This window comes from Lampris incognitus, chromosome 20 (genome assembly GCF_029633865.1).
Source record: "Lampris incognitus isolate fLamInc1 chromosome 20, fLamInc1.hap2, whole genome shotgun sequence".
NCBI lineage: Eukaryota > Metazoa > Chordata > Actinopteri > Lampriformes > Lampridae > Lampris > Lampris incognitus.
This window is the reverse complement of record NC_079230.1, coordinates 9,461,131-9,471,428: the sequence shown is the minus strand read 5'-3', so window position 1 is coordinate 9,471,428 and position 10,298 is coordinate 9,461,131.

Below are 10,298 nucleotides of genomic sequence, written 5' to 3'. Positions count from 1 at the left end.
GCTCCTGCTACTCACAGCCAAACAGGATGAAAAGAAAAAGAAATAACTAAAAAAAAAAACAACTTGAAATTGAATGATGGAACAAAGTAAAACACTCGGTAGAGATAACGATTCTTTTTCGACAACAGCAGTATCACATGGAAGTTAAAAATATGAACTGATTCATCAAAAAAGATAGCGCAGGAACGAAATAACAGCCAAAACAATGAAACAGGCTGCTGGAACAGCTGCCAAGAGCAGATGCGACTCTCCCTCCACCTCTCTTTTCTCTCCCTCTCTCTGTGCCTTGTTCTCTTGCTCCAACTGAAATGTGGATCAACGGAGACCTTCTAGGTAACTCCTTTATTTCCTGTCTTCCTCCTTTTGCACCACTGGGAAGAAAGGGAAAGTGTGAGAGACTGGATCAGAGAATGGGGGTATTTAAACCTACAGAATGAAAGAACAATGTTAGCAGTGTGCACTTATATTAACTGTCAGCGACAATTTCACTCACAACCTGGCAGCCTGCCCTGTGTCTTGATAGCCGAGGCAACAATTTGGTTCTCGTGTTGACTTTACGTATATCAGGCCCTTGTCCTTTGGAAATTTGATTCAGGTTTTTGAAATGCTTAACTGTTATTTCAGACATTAACCTACATTTGTAATTAACAGATGAAAATCTGATCGTCGACAGCAGCAACTTGCTAATTTCAATGGGATTTCAGCTTAATTCCAAGTTTTACTTATCTCCAGCCTGTCAACACTGAAATCTTTGTTTATTTTTAGTTTAATTTCTCATGCTGAACTGTTAATACTGTAATGTTACACTATTAATTTTTTGGTTTCACTTAATTTGTCATGTCATATTCTTCAGCTCTTTTTTTTTAGGTTGAACTGGTGCCTAAGCATTTCACTGCCAGCACCGCCTGACACACTGCATTGTTGTGAATTTGACAAATATAAATAACTTGCCATGACTTGACCTTGACTGACAGCTGGGCAGAAATCAGGCCCATTCAATGTAAAGTCAACCCAAAGATAGCAGAGCTTAAAGACGGACCATTTCAATGACTAACAACTTCTCTTTACCACGACTGAGTCTATAAGATGTGGCTTTCTACGAGGGACGAGATATATAAATTGCCAAACGCAACATCGTGTGGATTTTATCTGCAAGTCAGCTCGTATTTTGTTTTGGCCATGATGCCTTCTTTGCTCGTTAAGCCACAACACGTAAAGCGACGCGGTTTCGGGGCAATGCGCGTAATTAGCTGTTTAACAGCGGGAGGAAACCAAAGTGTGGCCATTTCACTTTGAGCAAAAGTAGCCCGCGTTATTTGATCAAGAATTAGGGGGCTTTCATTTCGAGTCCCGGAATAAAAATAAACACATGGGTCCCGTGTGCCTCAGACTGACCTATTTCAGAAACTGATCTGGTTTTAAAGCAATTCGCCCCAAACATTAAGGCAGGAAATAACGTCCTGCACTCGACATCAGAAGGAGTAAAGTCGGGTCATGATATAGCAGGGCAAATTACCTGCAGGAACTCTCGCTGGGAAAATGCGTATCCGTTTGAAACGTTTACCAAGCTCTCTCCACTGTAAACAGGGGCACTGTCACGCTTGGTCTTCCGCAAATGTCCGTGATGCAAAACGAGCCCATCTGTTAATTAACGGTTGTGCTCCGATCGACTTTTCCCCCGCAACGAGCAACGCCGAACCGCCGGGCCGTGAAGGTGGCTAGCGCGGAGTCCGGTATGCTAGTCCGCTCGTTAGCCTAACAAGCTAACACCAGCGGCGATGCTGCGCGACGCTAGCTGCTCATTCTGCAAACCAACAACAACGCAACAAAAAAGGTGGTGGTGGTGGGGTGGGGGTCACTTCGCGACGACACCGAGGAACGAGCGAACGATACGAGGCTTTACGGCGAAACACTGGGCCCGCTATATCGCCTTTCAGTTGCATAACACCCGTCCGCGCTAAACGCTAGCTTAAGTACGCGGCCGTCGTGTAGAGGGCCTCGGCGGGTTTAGATGGCACCAGATGGGATATGGCGGAGGGGGGCGGAGCGGCCGGAATGTCGGAACGTGGGAATCAATCGCCCCCCCCGGCCTGCACAACCGGAGTGCGGGCGCACGGCCGCCCCTCTCCCGCGGCGCGCCGTCTGAAGTTAACGGGCTCGCAAAACGACGAAACTTGGGGGGGGGGGGACACGCCGAGGACTGCGACCCGGTGGAAACGCGTTGACGGCGCTGAATGAATCCAATGCGTTCGGGCACGTCCGACCTGTTAAATCTCGGACGCTAGCTAGTCGGCTAACCTTAGCAGGCGAGCTAAAACAGAGATGGGGCTTACCTTCTCTCTTCAACACTCCGCACGGTGGGTTTCACGGCTACCTTATCTCACGCATTGGTCTCTCGAGTCGCTGTAAACGTTCTGGTTCGACAGAATCGTACTTCGGGGGAAGTCGTGCGCTATGTTTGTTTTATTTTTTATTGTATTTCTACCTCTCTCTCTCTCTCTCTCGCCTCCAACGGTCGATGCTGCGTATCAGTGTCTAGTCTGCTGGCTCCTCTTGTTGTTTGTGTTTGGGGAAACATGGCCGTCCGTGTGCGGACCACGTGATCTCGCACTGACAAGCCGCTGGCCAATGCTGTCGCGAGGCAAACACGCCCCTATTTACCAGCTCACGCAGCGCACAAAATGATTTTTTCTTCTTTAAATCAAATCTCGTAAGATTTCATTTTGTTATTGGTTCGTAGGCAGATGGTTTGGACCACGATTGGGGATTATGCGAGAGCCTGCTTTAAGACTGACGAGGTCTCCAAGAGGAGCCATGAAACGTTTGTCTTGTCATTAAACGTTGTGTCCAGATGAACCGACCCAACTTTTGGTGACTTCCCTTTGACTCTTTCTGGCACCCTTCTGTCGCAAATAACTCCTGACACTCTTCTCCACCCCCCCCCCCACACACACACACACACACACTCTCTCCGCACTCCCTGCTCCTTTGAACAGTTGACCCCAAGTATTTAAACTCGTCCACCTTCATCACCTCAACCCCTTGCATCCTCACCATTCTCCACCATATGTATTCTGTCTTGCTCTTACTGACTTTCATTCATCTTCTCTCCAGTGCATACCTCCACCTCCCCAGGCTCCCCTCGTCCTGCTCCCCACTCTTGCTACAGATCACAATCACCATTTTTGCGGGGCATGTGTGCTGATAACATTCATCAGTACACCTTCAGTTTCCAGCTTCATGCTCATCCCTCCGTCCGACACTCTCTTCACCTCCAACACACTCTTGACATACTCTTCCTTCAGAATTACCCCTACCCCATTTCTCCTTCCATCCGCACAATGGTAGAAGAGTTTTGAACCCACCTCCGATGCCCCTGGCCTTACTATCCAGTTGCACTTGATTCAACTCCTTTGGATAACCATGACCTGGATGGATGAGAACATTCACAGACATCCTGGCCTTACTCCCCTTCCATCGGGTCTCTCGCACACACAGTAGATCTACCTTCCTTTTCTCCGTCATAACAGCCAGCTCTCTCCCTTTACCAGTCATAGTGCCAACATTCAAAGTTTACATCGCCAGCAACAACGATTTCTCCAGACATTTAAGTCGTGGAGGTCAGCTGATGAACAAATCTCTGTTCTGTGAAGCCGACAGCAGCAAGCCACTGGTCAAACTGACTACAGAAACAGTTTATTGATGTCAAAAATAAACTTAACATTAGTTAACTAGTAACTAGTGGGCACTGGGGCCCATCGTTACTGCCTTACACTACTTGAGAGTAATAATTTTGAAATTAATTGTACATTTTCTTTGTAAATGTGAGCAAATGTAAAGGTGCATTTGCACTTCATAGATTAATACTTTGTACTTTATATTGCTCAGTCTTGTAAATCTGCTAGCCTGTGACCAGCACCAAATTCAAACCACTAAACGGCAAATAGAAATAATGAAATAATTATTTACATTTTATCGTTTGAAATAAGCGATGGCTCAACAGAGATACTTCAGTCTTTTCCACAGCTGTCTAGAGTGAAAAGGTAAAACCAGTCAACTGCAGGAAAAACGGATTTCACATTGCAGTTTTTTTATTTTTATTTATTGGTTTTTGACTTTGCCAAAAATACAATCAAACCTTAAAAATTGAAAAGTGAAAGGTGGTTCACTCGGGACGAGGCTCAGCCATTGCACATCCAGCTGTGCGGACCCCTGTGAAGTCCCCGAATTTGGGCATCTTGACTGCATAATTTCTGGTAGTGGGAGACTGTGTTCACACGCTCCCTGTATACGTGTAGAAAAATAAGTTCATCACCATGAGGTTAACAGCAACACAATGGTTATCCATCTTATTCACTGAGCATCAGGCCCTCGAACATGCTTGTTCTTCACACGTCTGGTTTATAGCAGAACGTCACACCTGACGACTGGCCTCTGTCCAACATGTAGTGCAGTTGATGTTTTCCTCCTTTGCTGTTTCCTAACTAATTGGAAATTGTTAACACTTATATTGAGCCTGATTCAAGTAATAGTATACAAATCAAAATAGCGCTCAGAAGGAAAGAGCTGATATTTTATATGCTGTTGCATATAAGAGCTAGGCATTTTTTTACAGGTTGAGACAGATACCAGTTTATCTGTGAACATTTTCAAGTTTCCATGCTACAAAAAGAAAAAAACTCTTTATTCGGTGAACACTATAGTCCTTTCTTTTGTTTTTAACAAAAAACAAAAGTTAAAAGTTCTGCTGGAGAACCCACAGCATGATCCCCTTCTCCGCTACGCAGCTCCTGGAGGATTTCAGTTTGCCCCTCTTTGTCCATCGAAAGGACAACGGGAAGTTTAAATCTTCCATCAAAATTCGTATGGCGGCACTAGTCGGCTGCAGCCATGCTGTCTCTCAAAAGAATGTTTTCATGCACTAAAGAAGAAAGTGTGGTCAAAGTATTTGGTGTATACTGATGTTGTTGCAAACCAATGCTTCAAACTTGTAGAGCATTTAGAGTACATCATTAACAAATAGATCATATTTTGTAACTACGAATGCTCTCTTTATCAACATTTGTGTCATTCAACACCTTAAAGTCAAATCTCCATTTACGGAAATAACCAATGGATACGTGATTGAATGAACAAACACTAACATTAAGTTCCATTGAGAGGCTTCCAAACTAAATGCCAGTATATAATCAGATTTAACTTAATTGCTGATGTAAGTTAATACTTAAAACAAATGGTTGCAACAAATATCTAGACAGAGCTTGATCAATACACATCATTAAATACCACTGATATTTATTGTGCTGTGGGAGTGCACAAAAGCTGCTTCATGTTACAGTAGTGAAGTGATGCTGTATTGTCTTATGATCAAGCAACAGACAATACCTTGATAAATGATATATCTTGTGTATATACCTAAATGACACTCATAAGGTTATTTATATTTACTGTTTTATGTTTACTGTATTTCGTTTGACCCCACAATTTATTATTTTTCATTTTTGTGTTAAAAAAATTTACTTCATTCATCTACCAGGTTTATATTCAGCTCCACTGTTACTCCTGACAATGCATATAAAATAGTTCATCTTCCAAACTTCACAAATATGTACCTAAGCTTCAAGGGTCCATCCATCCATCCCTCCATCCATTATCCAAACCGCTTATCCTGCTCTCAGGGTCGCGGGGATGCTGGAGCCTACCCCAGCATTCATTGGGCAGCAGACAGGGAGACACCCAGGACAGGCCGCCAGACCGTCACATGGCTATAAGGGTCATAGTTTCACATTTACGAAGTTGTTTGTGAATGTGCAGTACAATGTCCGCCATTAGGTGTCGCCTTTGAGCAAGTCAAGTGGGCTGTGACGCAAAAGCTGTAAAACAAGAACAATTTTGTTGCTGCGTAGGTATTGCATTTCATAGTAAGAAGCAATAGTACTTTTAAGCAAAACAGATAAGTTTTCTGGTGGATGAGAGCAAATATGCTCTGCTTTGTTTTGTTTTTAAGTGCAGAAATAATGTCACTGCAAGTCCAACTACGTACCAGCGTCTGCCTGTGTTTCTGGCTGCAACGCACCCACCGCTCCAATATATCACAGATTGCCAAGTTTCACGTGATAGAGTTCCTAAGTTATTTTTGGGGAATTTGAAAATGTCTTACCTCTTCTTGTGCTTTCTGTGTCACCTGTTGTCATCTCTGCAGCTCTGGAAAAAAAAATCAGAAAAAGAACTGGAGCCACATTCTATCATTGCAGTGATGTTAACTTGACCTGCAAAACCGCTTTAAGCCACGGCTGGCAGAATGGATTTAGTGATGTTGCACATGGGCATGCACATCCACAACACAAACAATGTCCTCAATGTCCTGTACCTTTTCTTTTCCTTGGAGGATGTGGTCTTCAGAAGCACAGATTCTGCCTGGTATTGGCACATGTTGCTGTTGCTTTGCAACCATGGAATCATCCATCCATCCATTATCTGAACCACTTATCCTGCTCTCAGGGTCGCGGGGATGCTGGAGCCTATCCCAGCAGTCATTATGCAGCAGGCGGGGAGACACCCTGGACACGCCGCCAGGCCATCACAAGGTGCGCACACACACACACACACACACACACACACACACACACACACACACACACACACACACACACCTAGGAACAATTTTAGTACAGCTGATTCACCTGACCTACAGGTCTTTGGACTGTGGGAGGAAACCGGAGCCCCAGGAGGAAACCCACGCAGACACGGGGAGAACATGCAAACTCCACACAGAGGACGACCCGGGACGATCCACCAAGGTTGGTCTACCCTGGGGCTCGAGCGACCGTGCTAACCACTGCGCCATTGTGCCACCATAGAACTATGGAATCAAAACCTACAAAACAAAACATTAATAATAATAATAATAAAAGGCTCGTGAAAAATTGACAGCTTTAACAACATAGAAGTTTTCAGTCTTGTTTACATTTGTTTTCACAAATGGACACTTATAGTTGAGTCCTACAGTGATTCCCACATCTAGAGATTAATTATAGTAGAAAGTCATGCTTCCATTTTGTTGTGGCTGGTAAGATATATGTATTGGTAAAATATATTTTTGGGGTTTTTTAACATAATTTTAACCTCTGGTGTTTTTAAATCTGTGTGCTTCTAACAGACAGCTGTTGAGCCATCAATCACCATCTTGGTCCTCTGACACATCATGTCAGGAATCCTCCACAGACGCTGCCATGGAGCCCGATTCTTCAATAACTGTTTATTTTGTAGTGTTTCATGATTTATGTAACCCTTAAGATCTTTTTGTTTTGCTATAACTTATGTATTAATCCTATGTATTCTGCACTATTTAGCTGTAACGTAATCATTTAGTCTCTCATTGAGAGGTTATTGTAAACCTTTTACTGCTCGTCTACTTCATGTCTATCTGTCCTGGAAGACGAATCCCTCATCTGATACTCTTCTTCAGGTTTCTCCCATTTGTTTTTCCTGACAAGTTTTTTTTTCCTGTGGAGTTTTTCCTCATCAGAATTGAGGGTCTAAGGACAGGGGCTGTCATACATTGCACAGAACAGTATTTCATTCGTGAAGCCCTCTCGCACTAAATTTTGATCTAGAGCTACACAAATAAATCAGACTTGACTTAACTTTCAAAAAAGAGACAGCAAAAAAGGCAGAATGAATGAAAGAGAGGATAGAGAGGGGATTATTCTGAGTGATTAATTTAAATCATAATGTATAATCTCCTGATTAGACCAATAATGATTGACCTACCAAGTACTGATACAACGACACCATAGTTATGGTTTCATATATTTATTAACAGGTACAATGAATAGAAAGGGGAGGGATCTACATACAGCAATCATGTGATCATAACAAATTTTCAAAGTAAAAGTCACTTGTTTTAACTATAAGATTTTTAACCTGTATTTATACTCTTAATCACATATTTATCACATGAAATAATTTATGAAATCATAATGAAACTATAACAAACCAAGTCTCTACTTTTGAGACAGGTACACTAATTTTTAACCCTCTTTATTTTCCATCCCCTCGCTCAAGTACATTCTCGTCCCAATCACTTCCTGTCTCCCCGCTCTCGCGATACCTTCAACTATACTGCAAAACATTAAAAGGGAAAACCTTTTCGCCAAATAAAATGAAATAAAAACAAAAATAAGAAAAGGAAAACATACATTGTTGGTCACATTTGCATAAGGTCACATTTGGGGAAGTAGTGTAACCGGTTATTTTTTTTGCCCGGTGCGGGATTCAATATGGGTGTATTGCACCACAAGGCGACATCACTAACCGCTCGGCTTAAGGCTCAGACCCGTTAGTTAGGGCTAACGTGTATTATTAGTAGTTTACAATAGCAATAACGTACAGTGAGCAAGTCAGACGGCGCTTGGCGCTAATATGTTTCAGTGAGAAAAGCAACTATCAGCCTGCACGTCGAACAGAGAAAAATGGATATAAGAAAATGGCTACACGGCGCTGCTTCGTCAAGGCCTCCTCCTCCAGCTGAAGAGGGCGCGAACGCGTCCAGCATCGCCACCTCTTCTGAGGAGCAAGAGACGCCTTCCGTGAGCCGCCACGATGCCCCTGCTAGCTAGCGTAAACTCTTCCACGTGCTATAGACCTGTCACCATGGAGACAGATTACGGAGTTTTCAGCTGGCAGTAACAATCACGGCCAATCGGGGGGGGGGGGCTGGACTATATAGCTCATCGTCTCAAAGTACCACACACGTCTGATCACAATGCCCAGTGTACTGACTGCCCTCAAACACGCCTTCGCATGTGGCGCCTCCGCAGCGACGTGTATTCCCCGCTCCGAGAAACGCGTTTCAGGACCGCGGACGCGCAGGGAGGAGGACACTACCAGCGCCAACACTCGCCGCCCGCATCTCTTCTAGAGGTAAGGCGTGCGTTTAATTCACTTTATGATCCCAGCCTCGGCTTTCATGGTTATTACTCAGAAGTGTTGAATGATTTTTGGGTATGTCTGAATTTACTCGGCAAGAGTGGAGCGTGTAGTCTGTTTCAAATGACGTTCTAATGACGAGCACTGTGTGTGTGTGTGTGTGTGTGTGTGTGTGTATGTGTGTGTGTGTGTGTGTGTGTGTGTGTGTGTGTGTGTGTGTGTGTGAGAGAGAGAGAGAGAGAGAGAGAGACGTGGCTTGCATGTAGACCAGGGTTTCCCAATTAGTTTTCCCCAAGGGCCAAATCATGTCATGCATTACCAGGGCCAAAACATCCGGGTTTTTCCCCCCCCATTGCGCCAGCAAACGTTGTTTTATGTGCAGATGCTGTTGTTGCTATAATAATGTAACGTGCGTGGATAAGAAGACACGCTGGCCGCTGGCTCGCGGGTCTGACCCTTTAGTCGAGCGGTTAACGATGTCTCCTGCGGTGCGGGCGGTATGGGTTCGCTTCCCGGCCGTGGCAGTTCCAGTGGTTGCGTTGTCCACCGAATTCGCAACAATAATAATAATTAGTAGTAGTAGTAATTTAGGCCTGGGATTCTTACAGTCTGTGTTGAGGGTCACACAAGAAAAACAAACACTCTTGGAACAACATAAATCTAAAACCAAACCATTTGATCATGGACCAAATAAATGGATGTTCAATCAGCGAGAGAAGTGAGAGCAACGGGAGGAGGCGATCCTCCTGATGTAGGGCCTGTATCCTCTTGAGGCAAGCCTGAGGCACTGGCCAAGATGTGCATTGGAGAGTGTTTCTTTACTGGTTCTTGATCGAGTTCGTTGAAGAAAACGATGACTCGCATATCTACGTGGAGGGGGAACTTGTGATTCAGAGCATTGCAATAGCTCTCATGGTTTTGAATCCAGCTTGAGGAAACGCTGATCCAAACGTTACTCACCCTAATGTCCTTGTGTTGTGCTTTGAGCAAATCAGATGTTCCCATTTCCAAGACCTCCATCTGAAGCGTTGCTTCATCTCTGGAAGGTACCAGCCTTTTCTTTTTTTTTTAAAGACTTTTTTTTGGCATTTTCTGCCTTTTATTTGATAGCAATAGTAGAGAGAGACAGGGGATGACATGCAGCAAAGGGCCTGGGCCGGATTTGAACCCAGGCCGCTGCGGTAAGGACTCAGCCTTATATGTGCTCTACCAGGTGAGCCACCAGGGTGCCCCGGTACCAGCCTTTTGGCCTCTGTAGTCCACTGGCCGTAAGCCAAAACAGAGAACGTCTGTCTCAGGAAGAAGAGGATGTCACCTGAGAGTTTAGGAGAGCTTTTAAATCATTCCTTGAAGATTTTTGCCAGGCT